This window comes from Apodemus sylvaticus, chromosome 11 (assembly GCF_947179515.1).
Source record: "Apodemus sylvaticus chromosome 11, mApoSyl1.1, whole genome shotgun sequence".
Classification (NCBI taxonomy): Eukaryota; Metazoa; Chordata; class Mammalia; order Rodentia; family Muridae; genus Apodemus; species Apodemus sylvaticus.
Window position 1 is genome coordinate 104,198,962 of NC_067482.1, and position 7,871 is coordinate 104,206,832.

Consider the following 7,871-nt stretch of genomic DNA (forward strand, 5'->3'; position numbering starts at 1 on the left):
TGAATAACCTAGAGACCGATGGACTCCAAGAATGTAACATAGAAGAACAAAGTGCTCCCTCATGGAAAGGTGCTCACAGAGAAGAAAACCTGTTTCCTCCAGGGAGAAACACAGAATGTAATTCTAGAACTGGTCAGCATTCTATAATGACTTATACTTACTAACTTTTCCATTAATTTATTTACTTATTACATCCCAACCACTGCCTCATCCTCCAGGTCCTCAACCCCCTGCTTTCCCCTCTGGTTCCCCTGATTCTCCCCTCCCCTACTCCTCTGAGAGGGTGGAGCCCCCCTAGATATGTGCCCTACCCTAGCACCCAAGTCTCTGCAGGACTAGGTGCATTCTTTCTCATTCTGGCCAGAAAATGCAACCCAGTTAGGGGAACAGGATCCACAGACAGGCAACAGCTTTAGGGTCAGATCCCATTCCAGTTGTTGAGGGACCCATATGAAAACTGAGCTGCACATCTATTACGTATGTGTGGAGTCCTTTGTCTGGCCCATGCATGCTCTTTTGTTGGTGGTTCACATTGTGAAAGCCTCCAGGGTCCAGGTTAGTTGACTCCATTGGTCTTCCTGTAGAGTTCCTATCCTTTATATACTATCTAAGTTAAAGTGATCATGGTTCTATAAGATTTCAAGAGGAAAACCTTTAATTCTACTACTTTGACTAAATGATGAAGACAAAGCAAAAATATGGAGTTTGTAGCATTCATCGACATATGAGGCTCCAAGCAGTAGATATAAGGTGGAAAGTCTTGAGCTGCATGAAATGATTCAGCCATTCACATCACAGAGCTACAGCTGGCTGCAGTCTGTAAGCATCTGTCATGTGGAAAGCATGCCATATGAGGTACTGTTCATTTCTGGGCAAGTGGTGAACACTGTGTTGGAACTTGTCACCCATTTGACCAAACAGTGATGGCAGGATTAGTTTCTCTAATCCTGCTGTGCTCATTTGAGCTATCCAGAGTGGTCATGTCTGCTCCCTATGACTAACTCATTGATCTGGCCTTAAGAGCAACTTGGGAATAGAGGCCATGAACCATGTCACATCAGTCACGGATAACAAACCATCACATGAATATACTAATTCATAAATAATAGCCCTTCTGAGTATCCACATGACACCCCACATGCTGGATGGCATCTGAAAGTGCTGAGAGTTGAAATCACATGCAGCCAGGCAAGTCCCTGCTGAATTCACATCTAAGGAGCTTTGCATGTATTGTTTATTCCAGAAACTTTATGGAATAAATTATGTACAACAAATTGGTTTCAGATGGCAGGATATGAGGAGCTGATGTGTAGTACAAGGAAGGTGAACTCCCACTTCAACCAAACCACTTCCCCTCTCCAGCATCTTAGTCTTGCAATCCAGATGCAGCTTAACTTTGAAATGTAGTAGAGATTAGAAAGATAATAAGTATTGAGGATTAGAGACTTTTAAAGCCATGGGTATTGATGGTTAATTCGTCACCCCACCTTATCATTTGGGGTTCTGGCACATGGAATCATGAGAGGGTCTAAACATACTCTTCCTCCATCACTGCCTTACAAACAGTGGCCAAAATCAAATGTCTTCCTGACATTTTCTGCCCATCCTGGCATTCAGCACACATAAAAGCTCACCAGTTACCACCACACAGGGCCATCAGTCACACTTATGAAAGCAGGTATGGTGGCACACACCTGAAATCCCGACACTTTGGAGGTGAGGCAGGAGAATCAAGTGTCCAAGGCCTGCAGAGGCTACACTGTCTCAAAGGGAAAAAGAAAGAAAAGGAGGAGGGGGACCATTGTAATCCTGAGACTGTAATCCTGTCTTTTCCTTCCCTCTGAAGTTAGTCTTTTTGAAGAATTTACTTGGTATACAGCTATAAGAATTTTACTAACTGCATAAACTCAGGGAACCTCCAATGTGTCGATCACTCACACACCCTGAAACGTTCCTGTGTCCGTCCTCCCACGTTCTAGGCACTGGCAAACTGTGGGTCTGCTCTGTCCCTTTGGTTTTAGGTTTTCAAGAAGGTCTTATAGCTTTTGACACATAACCTTTTCCTCATCCAAATGCCTTTGGGATTCACTAACATGCTGCATATGACAGCTCCCTTCCATTGCAATCTGTCTGTTGTATATATGAACTATTTTCCCTCTTCCCCATTGAAAAACTCCAGGAGCTTTCTATTTTTGTTAATTATAAATAAATATACTGTTAAAAGATGTGTATTTTTTTATTGTATCTGTCAGGCTTTGTTTCTCCTGAGTCAACAACTAGGAATGAGATTTCTCAGCCACGCTATACATGAATTGTTAACAATATACACCTACCAGGCTTTTCTTCCCATAGTAGGTAATACTAGCTATTGAAGGTGCCTTTAGTGGATAGTTTATTTGCCTGGGTGACTCTAAAATGGTATGTGGCATGGTAAAACGTTGCTCACAACATAAACAGAGGCTTTTAACATTACCTTTCTTTTCTATTTGTTATTTTCAGTTAATATTCATATTTTAACATGATTTCTAAAAATGGAATTAGACACTTAGCAATTATAAATACATAAAGTCTTGGGTAATCTACTTGCAACTGAGGAAATTTTAGTGAGAGGGGGAATCTAGGAGGAGTTTCTCACTACAGCCAGTTTAAGCAATTTAACCCAGTGTGACATATCCAGTACAATTTTCAATTCATAAATGAGTCTCTCCCTCCTTCCCAGTAACATCCACCCCAGGCTAATTACAGAAGAAAATGGAACCTGAGCCCTTTTCAGTTATCACACTAATGGGAAACACATGTGGGAAGTGCTGCCCAAAGCCCATAGATCAGGGTGCTCTGAAAACAGCACAGAACATGAGCTACAGAAGACAGCTTATGGTCTTGGATAACTGAATGTGGGGCAGTGGTTGATCCCCTCTCACTGCTATTTAGAATATTTATATTCTCTCTCTCCCTCTCTGTCCTTTATACCCATTCCGGTGTGTTGTTTAAGGACAGAACTATCTCTAAAGCTCACCATATTTGTTCTTATATGCTTATGTAAATGATTAATATTTCGTGGAGGGAAAGAGCAACATCTATCCAATCTTCTAAGGTCCCAACGACAATAGAGGCACAATTCCACCAACTCTAATGAATAAGTGAAATTATTGGATGTCTTTATAGAGCACTATTGAGTGGCTACGTTGAGGGGCCCCCTCGACAGTCTGTCCCTGAAAAGCCTTTACTCAGCAAGTTGGGAGTTCTTGAGCTTCATTTAGGAGTGCCTCTCCCCTAATCTCCCTCACCCTATGTACTGTAGCACCTCAATCAATCAATTGAGCCAGTTATACATGCATATAACATGTGGTAGGAGCAACTATATACCAAGGTGAGGGTCTTGGGAGCTTCCCATGTTGCCATGAGGAGATTTAAACAGTATAAAAGACTAGATGGGATAATTCTTTTGCAATGGAGTATAACTAAACTCTACAAGATAACAGTTGATTGGCTCAAAAGACAGTCACTCATAACAGAGATATAGAAATTGATCAATAACAAAGTTGAAAAGAAATGACTTAGTAACCCTCATTTCTTATCTCCTACATATGCCCAACAATTAGACAACCATTAGATTTGGAGAGTTCTCAAGGACAATATGATGAAGAGTCTTACAAAGGAATTGGAAGGACAGAGTGGTTGTCCTTGTCAGATAGTAACACTAATACTCCTTAGCACCCACTTTCATGAGCCCTGTTCATAGAGCATCTAACTATATCCACAATATACAGGTCAAAAATATTCCCAGCATACAGTACTCCAGCAAAATATACTTTGTACGGTTTAAACAAAAAACAAAAACCAAGCAAACAAACAAAAAGAGCAAGGAAAAGACCAAATCCTTCAGCTCCATGTGCATCATGTAGGGCTCATGATGAGATCATCTAGACCCCAGTGGGCTTCATATCCCTACCCCTCTAGTTCGCCTCATGCAGCACACTTTGTTTCTCTGTGAACTAGCTCCACTCCATGCCTGAAGCTTTTTTTTTGGTAGACATACCATGGTCCTGCCATATAAAAAATTCTGGGGTCTCCATTGCAATGACTTTACCTCATAACTTCACATATTAAGGACCTCTTGAGCCCCCTTTCTCACATTGTCTAGCCTAGACCACTTTCAGAAACCTTGGTAAAGGCCTCCATGAACCCCTCACTCTTCTTACCTGGGTCAAGACTTCAAAACCAGTACCACATAAATGATGCTATCACATTCTGTTATAAGTCTGAGATGTAGCCTGGCCACCTTGAAGAAAAGATGTCAGTGCCTGTGGACTTTGACTCTGGGAACAGACCACCTTTCCCAAATGGAATAAAGCATACATTTGACTTTCTGAGCCCAATTTAAGTCACCTAATTATTGCTTCCAGTTGTGTCTCTTTTCCTGTAAATGACATAAGGCTCTTCTTTGTGGTTAAAACATTCCACTGTGCTCATATATCACAATTTCTTTATTCCTCAGCTGTGAATAGTTCTACAACAAGCACTGTTCAAGAATCCCTGAGTTATGCAAACCTGGAATCCTGTGGATAAATACCCAGGAATAGTATGACTTGGTCTTATGGGAGTACTTAACATATGTACTGTTAGGTATTGTTGTTGTTGTGGTTGTTGTTGTTGTTGTTGTTGTTTTAAAAAACTTCTACAATGCCTTCCTTAGTGGCTTGACCAGTGTATATTCACACTGGCAATACAAAAGGGCTCCCTTTTGTCCACATCCTCACAAGCATTTGTTATTTACTTTCTTCTTTTAAAAAGAATTTATTTATTTTTATTTTATGCATATTTGTATGATTTTGCCTGCATGTATGTCTGTGTGAGGTTGTTAGATCTTGGAGTTACACACAGTTGTGAGCTGCCATGTGGGTGCTGGGAATTGAACCAGGGTCCTCTGGAAGAGCAATCAGTACTCCTAGCCTCTGAACCATCTCTCCAGCCCCGTTATTTATTTTTTTAATGGATACTATGCAGACTGGCATGATGTGAAAATTCAGTGTACTCTGCATTATATTTTTTCTGATGGCTACTGAAGTAGAACATTTTTCATGTTTAATGATAAGTTTTGTTTCATCTTTTGAAAACTATCTCTTCATTGTCTCATTTATTTTAGTTATGTTTTTTAATTCTTGTTTAATTGGAGCTTTATTTCTTGTTTGTTTCCTGCATTCTATGCAGATTCTAGATATTAATACTTACACACACACACACTACACACACACACACACACACACACAGCTAGCAAAGACCTTTTTCCCATTTTATCATTCATTTTTATCTTCATTGCACTGTGTCCTCTGCTGTACAGAGTTATTTCATGAGGTTCCTTTAACTAATTACTGGCTTTCTTTACTGAATTGCTGGCATTCTATTCAGGAAGTTCTTGACTGTGCCTACATCATGAAACTTTTCCTACATTTTTCTCTTAAGGTTTCAGAGCTTCATGTCTTACATTAGGATATTTGACTCATTTTTAATTAAAGAGACACCATGACCATGGCAACTGTTATAATAAAGAAAAATATTTAATTGGAGCTAGATTACGGTTCAGAGGTTTAGTCCATTATCATCATGACAAGAAACATGGTACCATGCAGGCAGAAACTGTGCTGGAGAAGAAGCTGAAAGTTCTATATCCATGCCACCAGGCAGCAAGAAGAGAGTGACACCACGGCTGACTTGAACTTCTGAAACCTCAAAGCCAACCCCGAGTGATGAGTGACACACTTCCTCTAATAAGGGCACACCTACTCCAACAAGTTGACACCTCTTAGCAGTGCCATCATTATGAGCTGATGGGGGCCATTTTCATTCAAACCACCATAATGAGAGATAAGAATCTAGCTTTAGTATTCCTAATATTGACATCTAGCTTTCCCAGCACAATTTGTTGAAGAGATTATCTTTTCCCCAAAGTATATTTTTGTCATCTTTGTCAAAAATCAGGTTTCCACCTGTCTGGTTAATATCTGCATTCTGAATTCTACAACTCAAATAGTTTACAAATCAGCATTGTTCTGGTTTTGTTATTATGATTCTGTAGTGTAATTTTAAATCAGACATTGTAATATCTCAAGCATTATCATAGAATTACTTCCTAAAACATTATTTCCAAATCAAAAGTAGCTATCTGCTCTTTTTCTACAGTAATAAATAAGTTTGATCTGATAATAAACTGTATAAATATTTAGAAAGTTGTAGCAATAATTACATGAGATTTGGAGACAAAGAAACTAAATCTTGCTTGGTAAAAGACAAAATATCTGGTAATCAGCTATCATCAGTAATAAAGTACATGATAGAATATAATCAGAGATGTGGTATTTCAACTAAAAATTAAGACAAAGGCGATCTGAAATACATCTAAAATAGTTTGGAATGTAAGTACATAGCAAAACCTAACAGCAACATGAAACACATTCCAAATGTGGCATATGAATGAGCACATTTGTCTCTTCAGACAGAACGGTAAAACATTCATACTTTTACAAACCTAAGACTATTTTGTTGTTTGTTTATTTGTTTTTATTAATTTTTTTATTTAAAACAATTTTTAAATTTCACACTATTTTGATCTAGAATGTTTCTTCCCAGAAGTCCTTCCATATCCTCTCCCTCTCCCCATCTACCCCACGTTAAGTTCTTTTTCAAAAATCAAACAAAATTCCAATACAACAAAACAGAACAAAAAACAAGTAAACAAAATAAAGCCAGGCCCTAAAAGAAGAAAAACAAAGAAACAAACAAGCACCAAATTGTAACCAAATAAAAGCACACGTATGTAGCAAAACTCAAGCATCATTCTGCTGTGCAATAGGTTGTAAGCTCATTCCCTGTGCATAGGTAAGAAACTAGAGAAAGAGAGAAGGAAAAGCTGCAGCTTCCTCAGTCATGCTGAGTGCTGGAATAAGCCAGCAGGAAGACTGCTTGCTGTGAGATCATCGAGATGCTAACTGCTGGCTCCAGAGGAATCAGGCCAGTGCTCTTCTGCATCTGGACTAGTTCCAGGGGGCTCTCCTGTGAGCCAGCCTGGCCAATGCAGGTCGCAAAGCTCCCATTTGAAGAAGGGGAAGAACATGATGTGGTGGGTTGCACAGGTATGTCCCACCAGAGGCTCATATGTTTGTCCATAGGGAGTGGTGCTATTATGAGGTATGGCCTTGCTGAAGGAAGTGTGTCACTCAGGGTAGGCTTTATAGCATAAGAAACTCAAGCCAGGCCCAATGCTCTTCATGCTGCCTGCTGATCTAGATGTAAAATTCCCAGCTCCTTTTCCAGCACCATGTCTGTCTACAAGCTGCCATGTTCCCTGACATGATGATAATGGACTAGACCTCAGAATCTGTAAGCCAGCCCCAATTAAATATTTTCCTTTATAAGAGTTTCTGTGGTCATAGTGTCTCTTCACAGCAATAAAAGCCTAAGTAAAATACATGAAGTTGGGGAGATAGAGATAGAGGTGTGTGCTGGAGGAGATAGGGGAAGGAGGAAGGAATATGATGAAAATACATTCTCAAAGAACTTAAAAATAGGAAAAAATAAACCCTAAGTTTGGGTGTGATGGCATGCCTTTATAATCCTAGTGCTGGGAAAGTAGGAGACAGGCAAATACTGGGGTTCACTGGTCAGCCAGCCTCACCTATTTGGTGAACTCCTGACCAGTGTGAGACCAGAACATATATAAACAAACAAAGAAGCACCAGAAAACATGTCAGATTGTGTTTGAGGAGCTATTGTAGTCCCCTTGCTTCCATACACACATACACACAACACAAGTACACATACATGCACATTCACACACACTCATAGACACAAACAAGCACGTGTGTATTCATGTT